The sequence below is a fragment of the Lissotriton helveticus genome, chromosome 4_1 (genome assembly GCF_964261635.1).
Source record: "Lissotriton helveticus chromosome 4_1, aLisHel1.1, whole genome shotgun sequence".
Classification (NCBI taxonomy): domain Eukaryota; kingdom Metazoa; phylum Chordata; class Amphibia; order Caudata; family Salamandridae; genus Lissotriton; species Lissotriton helveticus.
Genome location: NC_136063.1, coordinates 856,580,931 through 856,593,814, shown reverse-complemented (window position 1 = coordinate 856,593,814; position 12,884 = coordinate 856,580,931).

The following is a 12,884-nucleotide window of genomic DNA, read 5'->3' as shown; positions in this document are numbered from 1 at the left end:
CAGGTTGGATGAACCAACACTGCCTAAAACTTAACGGCTCCAAAACAGAGGTTCTTGTGATAGGTGGTAGCGATACCAGCTGGACTCAGGATTGGTGGCCCTCCTGTTTAGGACCTGTACCTACCCCTGCCAAGGAAGCCAAGAACTTGGGGGTTTGGGTTGATCCCAAACTCTCCTTTGACAGTCACGTCCACAAAGTGGTAGGGAAATTCTTCGGGGTGCTAAAAATCTTAAATCGCACTCTAGACCTTCTTCCGCTAGAGGCCAGACGCACCCTGACCCAAGCACTAGTCACCTCCCGTATTGATTACGGTAATGTGCTCCTTCTAGGGACAACTGAAAAGAACAAGAAAAAGCTTCAAGTCCTACAAAATACGGCAGCACGGCTAGTCCTTAAACTACCCAAAAGAGCTCCTTCTAAATCCGCCTTGGATGCTCTTCATTGGCTCCCCATAAAAAAAAGAATCCTCTTCAAAGCACTGCTCATATGCTACAGGATTAACTCCATGATAGCCCCTGAATATCTCAAAGATTTAGCCATTCCCTATGAGCCAAATAGAGCACTTCGCTCAATGGGAAAGGGTCTCCTTAAAATTCCTCGCATAAAGAAGGCCAGGATGGGAGGTCGCTCCTTCCGCGTACTGGCGGCTAAAAACTGGAATGCTCTTCCCACGTACATCAGACAAGCTGAAACAGAAACCATTTTTAGAAAAATCTTAAAAACCTACCTGTACACCTTATAAGTTTGGCCTCTGCGTCCAGCTACTCTCTCCACAGCGCGGGGACACGCCGGGAAGGCGTCACCAGGCGCTTTATAAACTCATTTATTATTATTATTATTATAAATTGGAGACTGTTGTGTGAACACTGCGTTACTTTTGACCGTAACATCGAGCGGTGACTTGTGGAATTAAATCACATTTAGACGGTGCTGTAGAGTGGTTGCTGAATTGTAATCGATCGCATTATCGAGCGGTATTTACAACAATTGTCATTCTTCAATAAATTAATTTTGGATTTTTATTTGGGAAATCTGTTACTGACCTCCCTTTTCGAACAGCAACAACAAGCGATAAGAGCCCCAACGAGCACGTCACACAGTAGAAGTTCCAATGCGGACGTCACACTGCATGAATATATAATTGCGCAGCAACTGGAAACAGTGTCATCGCGTATGCTCGCATTGTACGTTACTTGCCCCCATCTTGGATTTGTTCACTGTTGTCAACATTTTTATACAATGTGATGGTTCAGAATGCGTTATAGCCTTTGCGTCTAGAGCTCTTACAACTGCTGAAGAAAAATATTCAGTAATCGAACGAGAGGCTTTAGGCTGTTTGTGGGGATTAAAACATTTCAGGCAGTTCATTTGGGGAACATGTGTCACACTGCGTACTGACCACAAACCTCTTACTAAAGTTCTCATATCTCATGGTCTTAGCAATGTCTCGCCCAGGATATCACGCTTATCGGCACAACTGTTGGACTTTAAGTATGATGTAGTGTATGTTCCTGGTATTCGCAATAAAGTTGCAGATTTCTTGAGTAGATGTCCTGTTTCTAGGAAAGACAATATTGAGAGTAATTGGGACAATTAGTTTGTAGCAAGTATTTTTTGCAATGAAATTGAAAGCATTTCACATGAAGAATGGGTAAGCAAATTCTCTATGGATGTTATTTTACAAAGTGTAAGTAGTTTCACTAAGGAAGGATGGCCTGTGGAATCTAGTTTTGACAAAAGTTTGATCCCTTTTTGGGAAGTTAGGCATGAACTCTCTATAGAGAATGAGTTATTATTGCGTGGAGGTAAATTAGTTCCTCCAAAAGTCTTCCACAATAAAATCATTAGTCTATGGCATGATGGTCATTTAGGGATTGTCAAGACTAAATGCAGGATCAAACAATCTTACTGGTTGCCAGGCATTGATGAAGACATTGAGAGAGTGGTACGTGAATGTTTTGAATGTGCTAATTCTGACAAAAGCTTGACCACATGCAAAACTGCACTTCATCCCATTGTAATTCCTAATACGCCTTGGGAAAGAGTTGGCGTTGACATTTTTGGTCCAGTGAAGAACATGGAGGGTTCACAGAAACACATCTTAGTTTTGATGGACCATTTTTCTAAATGGCCTGAATATAAATTGGTGTAAAAAGCTGACACAGATAGTGTTTTACTCTTTTTAGGTGAAGTTTTTAGAAGAGAAGATCTACCTAATAATCTAATTTCCGATAATGGCGGACAGTTCACAGGTGATGGTTTTAAAAAATTCATAAGAGAAACAGGTATTGCCCATAGAACCACATAGAATTACCACCCAGAGGGAAACTGAAGTGTCGAGCGCTTCAACAGAGTCATTAAAGGTATTATTGAATTATCCCATAGCAGTGACAAAGATTGTGAAGATGAACTGGGGAAAATGGTTTGCGCCTACATAATGACAGAAAAACAGTCCTCAGGTTATTCTCCATTTGAACTTATGAGGGAGCGTTCACCACGCACTAAGGATAACATGGGGTGGCTCAATAAAACAAAGTCAGTTTCTTATGATGTTATAGATGTTAAACAGAATCTTGAAGCCCATCTAAAACATGTATTACCCCTCCCACTACTCCCAGCCCAGATGTCCTATTCAGCCCAGCGCTGACTCACCCTGCCCCTCCTGGAGCCATGCACACCTCCCAGCCCCTGTCACTCACAAGCCAAACATGCAATTCACATCAGGCAGGCAGACACATAGCACAAAGAAATGCCAACTTCTAAAAGTGGTGTTTCTAAAATAAACACAATAAATCTGTGCACACCATTGCGCAGCATTGACCACACTGCTCCTCTCATAACAGGAATACCACTGACACACACTGATCAGGGAATGCCCAATGCATTCCTATGGGAGGGCAGGGCAATCTTACAAATGTAACACAGAGAGCGCACGCACTTTACACTGGACAACAGTGCTAAAGTGCCCAAAGGCCTAAAACCACCAATACCATGTCAGAGAAAAGGCAAAAACGTTTAGGGGTGAACTTCCTGATCACAAGCCTTGAAAGGAAGAACAGCAATCATAATGTGAAACTCCTGCATATTTATTAAAGAGTCCAACCTTCTAGGTCTCATCTCCCACCCAGTGGGCGTGTGCACATGGCATTGTGGAACTTGCAATTCTCACACTTTGTCACTTTGTTTTATATATAGAGTGCACCTCGCACGATGACACCAAGCTGGGAGCAGTAATATATATATATATATATATATATATATATATATATATATATATATATATATATATATATGAAATAAACGCCTCCTCTCAAAGAAAGAAGCAGGACCCTCTGCGGGGATTTCAATGGCTAGACTCTTTATTTCAAATTAATGGCGGATGCATTTCAGCCGGTGTGGCCTCTTCAGCGCCTGCGGTGGTGAAAACGGAAGTCCTCACGCTCTGCAGTTTAGAATGCACCCCTCCGCACTGGATAGGTGCAGATGTCAGCTCCGCCCCTCAGCCAAAAGATCCTCAGGTGATGATGTGCAGGGTCCGAGAAAATCAACGGACTCCAATGCCCAGGATGCATCAGTGGCTCCCAGGTGAGTAGTGCTGGGGGACGGTATTGGAAAAATCCAAAGAAGTAGCTGTGGGAGAGGTGCTCTGCAAAACGATCTTTCCCGCAAAAAGAAACAAACAGTCTCACCTTGGGTCCCCTAGACCCCATCTACCATTAGTCCGAGCACAGAAATAGCGTGAGCAGGAGGTGCATACAACCCGCCCTGGCTGAGAAAATGTCTCGCTGTGTCGCTGCAGATACTCGGACTGCCGGTGAGTCTGGAGATATTCAGGAAAATGAAGAAACACGCAATGCCGAAGCAGACTCCGGAATCTCCAGGCCACTTGTGATGGGGGGGCTCCTGAACCGCGCCTCTGGAAAGCACGCAGAATATGAAATAAATGCCTCCTCTCAAAGAAAGAAGCAGGAACCTCTGCGGGGATTTCAATGGCTAGACTCTTTATTTCAAATTAATGGCGGATGCCATATATATATGAGAGAAGCTCGAATTCGCTTCTGCTTTCAACCAGAAAAAACGAGCGTGGACCCAGCGATAAGTGCAAATTCTTTTTTACTTAATTGCCATTAATTTTGGAGTTTTATATAGCGCTGACCTGACCAGGGGGTATCAGAGCACTTTACAACAGTGTTTTCATAAAAGTTACATAGTAGAGCAGTCTTAAAAGCATGAAGATTGGCAGTCCAAGAGTGCAGAGGCTTCTTGAGGCATAGGTTTCTGAAGCTAGTGATTGAGTCCTGAGATAGCCTTGTTGAATGCTTTATTGAGGTAGTCAGAGGTCTTGAGGCAGCTTAATTGTTTGCACATTTGCCTAGAAGCGGGCTGAGGTGGATCTGAGCGATGTAGAGTCAGAGAGGATCGGCATCGGGATAGTGTGCCGACTGCAGCTATCCATTCGGGAGGGGACGGTTGAGGAGGAGGGCTTTTAGGTGTTTTTTTTATATTTTGTGAAGGATGGGATAGTTCTGATATCTGTTGGGATGGAGTTCCAGATTTTTGGTGCGTTTCCAGCAAATGACCTTGCGGCGGTTTTGTGTTTGCGTGTTCTCAAGGGGATGAGAAGGAGGGAGTTCGAGCTCCCGAGGTTTCTTGTCTGCCCGGCCTTCTTGAGTTTTGCGGCCAGATAATCCGGTTTTCCAGTGTGAAGGGCTTTGTGCGTGAGGCAGGCCGTTCTGAAGTTAGCTTGCTGTTTGACTGGAAGCCATTTTTGTTCTTTTACTGCTGGAGAAATGTGGTCGTATTTTCGGATTCCAGTGACCATTCTGGCTGCTGCGTTCAGTGTTGTTCTGAGGGGGGCCAGGTGGGATTTTGTGGTGCCGGTTAAGGTTGTGTTGCAATAGTCGAGTCTGGATAGCACCAGTGATTGGGTGGCTTGCTTGAGGGCTTTAGTGGGGATGAATGGTTTAATTTTGTAGAGAAGCTTTAGGTTGAGGAAGGCAGTCTTATCAGAGTTTTTGATGTGTTTGGTCATGTCCAGTTTAGGGTCTAGGTTGATTCCTAGGGATTTTATTGAGTTAACCAGGGTGAGATTGCCGTTTAGAGCATCCATAGCTTTAAGCCATTCTGAAATGGGGTTCTCTTCTTTGTTGGAGATGAGGAGGATCTCACTTTTGTCTTGGTTGAGTTTAAGGTGATTTAGGGTGAGCCAGTGTTGAATTTCTTTTAGGGTGTTTTTTTTAGTCTGAGGATGTCGCCTGGGGAGGAATTTTCCGGATAGATCTGGGTGTCATCGACGTATAGGTGGAAGGGGATATTTGCCTTTTTGATTATGGTGGTGAGGGGTTCCATGTATATGTTGAACAGTTGTGGTGAGAGCACTGAGCCTTGGAGCACACCTCTGCTGACGGGGTGGAGGTCAGAGCTGAAGTTTTTGATTTTTATCCTTTCCGAGCAGTTCTGGAGGAAGGAGGTGAACCAGCCGAGGACCTTCTCATCGGCACCTACCCTTTCTTGTAGGGCCTTGATGGGAAGTTGGTGATTTACCGTGTCAAAAGCTGCCGATAGGTCGAGAGGAATGAGAAGGCAGCAGTGATCGGAGTCCAGTCACTTGTGGATGTCATCTGTGATATTGAGGATCGCCGTCTCAGTGCTGTAACCTTTTCTGAATCCCGATTGGTGGGGGTCAAGAAGGTTGATGCTGTCCATGTGCTCAGTCAGTTGTGAAAGGACACATTTCTCGAGGATTTTGGATAGAAGGAGGAGATTGGAGACGGGTCTGAAGTTGTTCAGGTCAATGTAGTCAAGGCCTGATTTTTTTTTGTTGTGGCGTTACTTGTCCGACTTTAAGGCATTCATGTATGATGACGGATCTCAGGGTGCTGTTGATGATTCTGCACCAGAGCAGGGCTATGGAGAGTTTGAGTTTTTTGGTCAATTGAGTGGGTATAGGGTCCAGGACGTGAGAGGCGGGTTTGGGGGTGGAGATTAGCTTGATAATCTCGGCTTCCGTGATGAGATTGAAGGACTTCCATGTATTTGTGTGGTGTAGGCATGCGCTTTCTATTGGAGCTGGGGACAGGCTTTTGCAGGCAGAGTTGGTGCTGGTGTCTAGCGAGTGTTCAATCTTGGAGATTTTTTCTTCGAAGAAGATGGCAAAGTTTTCACACAGTTGAAGCCCTGGGTGGTGGTTACGGGGGGCTTGGTGGTTTGCTGCTTGATGATTTTAAATAGTTCATTTGGTCTGTTTTTTGCATTGTCCAGGGCAGAGCAGAAGAAGTTGGTTTTTTCGTTACGGATGTGGTTTTTGTATTTTCTCCGAGCTGCTTTGAGTTGTTCTAGGAGGCTTGCGGAGGGGTTGTTTCTCCAGAGTCTTTCTATCACTCTAAGTTGTCTCCTTTCGATGTTGATGTCCGTATTGAACCAGGATCTAGATGGGATGTTCCAGGATTTTTTAATTTCAGGGGGGCTATCTGGTCTAGAATGGATGTCAGGGATGTGTTGTAGTAGTCAGTGAGTTCTGTTATGGATAGATCATCTGAGGAGGCAGTTGAATTTTTCCTCCAGGTCAGTCATGTTGATCTGAGTGAGATTTCTGTTCCATTTGGGCTGTTCTTGGGTGGGGGGTTGCATAGTGGCTGTCTGTGTGAGGTGGAGTAGGATTAAATGGTGGTCAGACCAATCAACTGGAAGAGTGTGGTTTATCGTCACCGCGTCACAGTTGGCTATGATGGCATCTAGGGTTGCACCTTTTTTGTGAGTTGTTTCTGTGCAGTGTTGCGTGAGGTTGTTCTTGCATAGTAGCTCACTCAGGTTTTGGATCAAGTGGTTGTTCTCTTTGTTCCAGTGTAGGTTGAGGTTGGCTAGAATAAGGTTCTTCACGTCTCGTAGTGAGCAGTGGGCGATCAGGTCAGACAGGTGTTCTCTGAAAGTGGTGGAGTTGCCTGAGGGGTGGTAAATAAGGTGGCAGGTAAGTGGTTTTTTGTTGCAAGTGTTGATGTTGACAGTTAGGCACTCAAAGGTGCTGTAGTTGGAGGAGTCGGTTTCCGTCACGGAAACATTGTCTCTGTGGATGATTGCTAAGCCTCCTCCTCTTTCGTCTTTTCTGTCTTTGGTGGTGATTGTAAAGCCTGGGGGGACGAGAGTGTCCAGGAGTGGAAGAGAGGAATCATTAAGCCAGGTTTCGGTGATTAATGCTATGTCTATGTTGTGCATGAGGATGGATTCTGCTAGTTCAGTGGCATGTTTGGTGGCTGATCGGCAGTTTATGAGCATGCAGTTAGTGGAGGTCATCACTGTTTTAGGTTTCTTCATTAGGGGGACCGTGGGGATGTTAGTGTGGGTGGATTATAGTTGTTATCTGGGTTTCGAGCATGGAGAGTCACTGCCCAGTCTCTAATTCGTTGAGGTAACGGGACTGAACCTGTGTGGTTGTGTTTGGCCCGGGGGAGAGAGTCTCAGGGTGTTCGGCAGCTTAGTGGTGGCTGTATTGTCCATTTCAGATCTGGGGAGAGAGTATCTTAGGGAGATGGATAGCCTAGAATTGGTTCTGTAATCCGTGTGGGGCTTGGGCGTAGCCGAGAGTGCAGGGTGGCGGGGGTCTTGTTGGGGTGTGGGGACTATATTGTCTGTGGGTTCAGGGGGATGGGTGTTCACGATGTTCGGAGTGAGTTGGAGCGAGTGGAGGGCACATGTAGCGTGGGGGAGAGAGCCGCCTGGGGACCGCTGGGGATGAGAGCCAATGGAGGGCATAAGGGGGGTCCTGTTCTCTTTGGGGGCGGTGAGGGGGATGTCATGTGGTGAGGGGTCTTGTTGGGGTGTTGTTTCTTTGTTGCCTGTGAGTGTGGGGAGGTGGGTGCTCATGTTTTTTGCAGTGGGTTGGGGTGGGTGGGGGGTGGGTGGTGGGTGGTGTTAAGAGTCGGCAAGTGGTGGCTGGGAGTGAGAGCTGGGGGTGGGAAGTAGGGGGGTCCTGTTATTCCTGGGGGTGGTGGGAGGGATGTCCTGTTGTGGTGGTGTGTGGGGTTGCTAGGTAATCTCGGAGCGGTGGGTGGCGGGTGGTAGTGAGAGCTGAAGGGGGCAGAGGGTTCCTGTTCATCCTGGGGGAGGCGTGGTGGGTGTTGAGGGGGGGTGGGCATGTGGGGTAGTTAGGGAGTGCAGGAGATGTGTGTGTCAAGTGTGGTGAGGGCTGGACAGGGGTAGTGGAGGGGAAATGTTCTCTCTGGGGGTGGTGGGGGGATGCAGCATGGTGAGGGGTGTGTGCTGTTGTTAGTGAGTGCCAAAGCGGTAGCTGAGTTCAGATGGCTGGTCCGGTTCCTCTAGGGGGAGTAGGGGCGGGAGGGGAAGGGGGGCATGAGAGGGTGCATTCCGGAGGGAGGGGAAGATGGTGTCAAAGGACTCTAGATTGTCGCTGTTGGCTTGTATCAGGACGGTGCCGTTGGAATAGATGGTCACCGTGGTATTACCAGTATGCCTTGATCGGTAAGGAAGTAATATTGTTAGTTTGCAGCTGTGTGAGGTGTTGGTGGGTTTTGTAATGCTGAGCTGCGATCTGAAAATGGATTTCCATGCTTTGTGTCTCTCAGTGTGGAAGATAAGGTCAGTTTTTACCTTTGCTTTTGAGTGGCAGTGGTAGGTATCTGTGAAAAGTGACTCGGGGTACTGTCTAATCAGTTTCTGTTTAAAGTTCTTCTTCGCTTTGGGTGAGAGGTCAGGTGGGAAGCTGATCGCGAAGGAGTTCGGGCCGTGCGGAATTACGTGGTTTGTTGAGGAGGGGGCGGTGTCGGCTGTTGTGTCGGAAGACATTGTGTGTGGATGGGGCGGGCTCCGTACTGGAGGGCGGGAGGTAGTGTCAGGCGGGTCTTCAGACATTAGTAGGAGAGGGAAGGAGAGAGTCAAGATTGGAGAGATTCGGGAGGTTACCAGGGCTAGTAGAAGAGGGCAAACTCAGGGGTGCGGTGGATTGGGATGCTGGTGGTGTGGATTGCGGGGTCGCATCATTTGAGAGTTAGTGTACCTGGGCATCCCTTAGGAAGTTAAGCGTGAATATAAGTTTGTGAATATAAGTGAATAGAAGTTCCCGCCTGCGTCAAAACACAAGCCCGCGATGTTGCTGCCAGACAGAGCTTCAGGGACCAAGACTTGCCTGTTACGGAGCCTGCTTACAGGGAGGGGGTCCACAAGTCGGAGGAAGTAAATCCAGTACACATGAGAGAAATTCAAATTTGCTTCTGCTTTCAACCAGAAAAAACTAGAGTGGACACATTCGATAAGTGCAAATTCTTTTTTACTTAATTGCCATCAACTTGCCCGCCATGACGCGTTTCGGCCGGAAAACGGACTTGATCACATGACACGGCCTCAGACAGTGCTGCCACTTTAAAGTGTTAGTGCAATCAAATATGTCATAGACATAGAAGGCATGTTAAATACAAATATTCAAAGCATAAATGCTAATTAACATTTGTACATTCATAAGACCATATTTATAATAAAATTCACTGGCTAAATCCCAATTCATATAATAACGGCCCTTAAAATCATATCATATCAGAACATGATTCTAAATAATAACATGATAACTACCCCTGAAAATTCCTATCGTGAACCACCATATTTTCTGTGTATTCCGTCATTTTCAATACTAGTTGTCACTGGCTTATATAAATATATATGTATATGGGCTTTGTGAAAAAGTGCGCTTGATCGAAACTCATTGCCTGTAAATCTATCTGAGTACATCTGACCCTGGAGTGCGAGTCTTTATTTCCTACCACACTGTATATATATTACTGTATATATATATTACTATTACCTACTGGGGGTAGCCAGTAGGTAGTTATAGTTAGGACCTAGTTTCCATAGGAAGAGCATTTTTTGTTTTGCTTATAACTTTGGTGTAGTTTGATGAATCTTTATGAATTTTTCAAAACTAATTATTTGTTGACATCTGCTCCTATGTTGAAAGTTTGGGGGTGATATGTCAAGGGGGGGCGAGAAAAATGGGGGTCCCTAAACGTGTTTTCTCCATGTTAATTTCGATAGGAAACTTTAGACAAGGCTAAAGCTTGAACGGGTGAACGGAATTACCCCAAATTTGGCAGGGAGAAGGACCTTGGTCTAGAAAGCACACTTTAGTTTATTTGGTGGAAATCCGGTCAGTACTTTTGGAGACATTTTGAAATTTACAGATATCGATATTTGGGAATTCTGCCATCTGATTGGCTGAGGCGTTACTAGCACGAGCTTGCTGCTTATTGGTTGCAAGCGCTGAGAGCGGTTGCAACTAGGAAGTGTTGGCTGCCATTTTGTGATTCCATTGAAGCGAGTATGGGGAAAAAAAGGCTGAAAAAAGTAGGAAAGGAGGGTAGGAGCACTGTAAGCTCTGGTCTTTGTAGCAAAAGTGTGTAAGTAGTGTTAGTACGTGTTGATACCATACAGGGAGTGGGAAGCAAACAACTGACCGCTATCGCTGCTATAGTGGGTTTCTTCTATACGGGAAGCGGGAGCAAAGTACTCACGCCTACCGGTGTGAAGTCTCAGGGATCAAACTGAGTGTGCTCTGGTCTTTGTAGTATACGTGTGCAAGTATTGTTAGTATAAGTAGTAAAGGGGTAGGCCCTTTAAAACTCGAGGACCTGGGTCCATAAGACAGTACAAAGAAGAATGGGTCCGAGTTATGGTTTAACTAATACATGGAATCAGTTCTGTATTATATCATACAGACATACACCACAATGTTTATTTGCACCAATTGAAAATAAATTGTTAAAGAAGAAAATAATATTCAGATATCAAATTGCATTTATTTATGCAAAATTGTTATTTCTGTACTTTTTTCAACAAGTTTTGTCTCGTACATTCAAAAACAATACTTCAATGTAAATGTGAAATCATTACATTCGGAGTGCTCTCTGTGAGGAGGGGAAGGGAAGTGCAAAAGTTGTGAGGGACTGGGTAAAGGTGGTGTGACTTTTCAAGAACATCACGTTAAGATCAAAGAACGCCTTTACAATCGAATTGATGAAGAGGTTCCCAATTTACATCACGCATAGGTTAGATACATTTTTCTCTTGGGTCCTATGGTGTGTTCGTTTGGCGTAGTCTACGTTTCGACCCCCATGTACGCTAAAGGGTTATTCATGCCTCATGTTGGGGTCTTCGTCAGGACAGTGAATGGAGAGCCTATCAGATAATGCGAAGGCTAAGGTTAGATTGCTGTGGTGAATTGTCTTTATATTCAATTAGAGAAATAGAAGTTACATACATCATTAGATGGTCGCAATCTGGACAGTATTTTGTTAATTTTCCCAGAACGGCGCAAGACCGCGCTTTTGAACGCAAGGAGCAATCCGTTAAACCACATTTTGACACGGTGAAGTTTACCCTGCTACGAGGAATACTGTCCAAGTAAGTCCTCCCCTGTATTTTAATTGTACTTGGTAGAGTCTGGCCCCACAGCCTCACCGAGCCCTCTGAGACTTTTTCCTCAAATTATGTATTCCAGAATTTACAGGAGCACGCCCAGGCCCACTTTTTGACGGCACAGATGGCAACCGTCTACTGATGTATGTAACTTCTATTGTGGAGAGAAGTAGGTGAGGCAGTTTCATCGTTGGGGGGGCAGCTGACTGTGGCATATTGAAGCCGTGGCTCCCAGGGCCATAGAGAAACCACCTGGTGCCCCAAGAGCCGAACTCCAAGCCTCAAAGCACCGTTTTCCATTTGTTTAAATTGCAGCAAGCTCCCCCCGAGACCCCTTAAGCGAGTTACACCCGGGGTGGTGAACAGGGTGGCAAGGGTGGGAGCTGGGGGTCGTGTCCTCTGTGAAGGAGAAGGGGAAGGAGGAAGGAGATACTGACATTGCCATTTTGGATCGTTGTGACTGGACCTTGGCTGTTGTCTCTATTTTTTCTGGCCACTGTCAACCCTTTGCCTCCGTCAACCCTTTACCGCTTGCCGGACCCGCAGCGTATTGCCATCTGCGGGAGCTGTTACAGGGGCTGCATACCTGAGGAGGAACTTAGTGGACTGTGTGACGGCGGAGCAGGGCTGCGAGTGTTGAAGCTGGGACTCCATCTCCCAGGAGTCCCAGGAGTTTCTGTGTGCCCAATTTCTTCCACCTGGGCCGCTCTCCCTGCTGGACACGCCCCCGGACATTTCCCTCCCTATTTTAGCCGGCCACTAACCCCGCTGCGCGGGAGTGTGCCGGGCTAAGCCTGGGCAAAGGGTGGGCCCTTTGAGGCCCTCAGAGGCTGAAGTAGGCTGAGCTGTGCCCATTCTTTTTCAAATAATGTTATATTCTTAATTTATTCGTGTTTTTTATTCTTTGTCCATCAGCAGTTTAAATTGTCCCTAATATTTAGAACCCTTATAGTATTTAGTGTTCTTTTGTGTTCTTCTCTGGTCTCCGAAATGACGGCCAAAAAGTTAAGGTCAGGGAAAATATTAGTGGGAAGGTCGTGATCTAAAACTAAATCGAATCCACTTCGAAATAAGAATAGCCATGCTACACAAGTAAAGGGCACCTGCCAGTTATTTAATCTTTGGGAAAGGGGAAAGAACAGAGCCACAAACGTGAGGTCTACGTCGGAAGACGGGGCTGAAAAGAGCGCTGTTGTAAAAGATCATATTGCTATGATGAGGTTACACACTGAGGGTCTGATGGAACAAAATAACAAAAAAGAGGGAGCCACCCCATTAGTTGAAATTGTAGAAGGTGATCCTAATTTGGAGAATGGTGTGTCTCCCTCCCTGTTAACTTTAGGGGTTAAAGATAAAGAATCCCCTCTTCCCCTCCGAGCTCCTTCAGAAGCTAATTCAAAAGCAGTGGGGTCTATAGTATATGTCCCTCGTCTTAAGCCCAGCGAGTCTCCTTCTAAAAATGCGT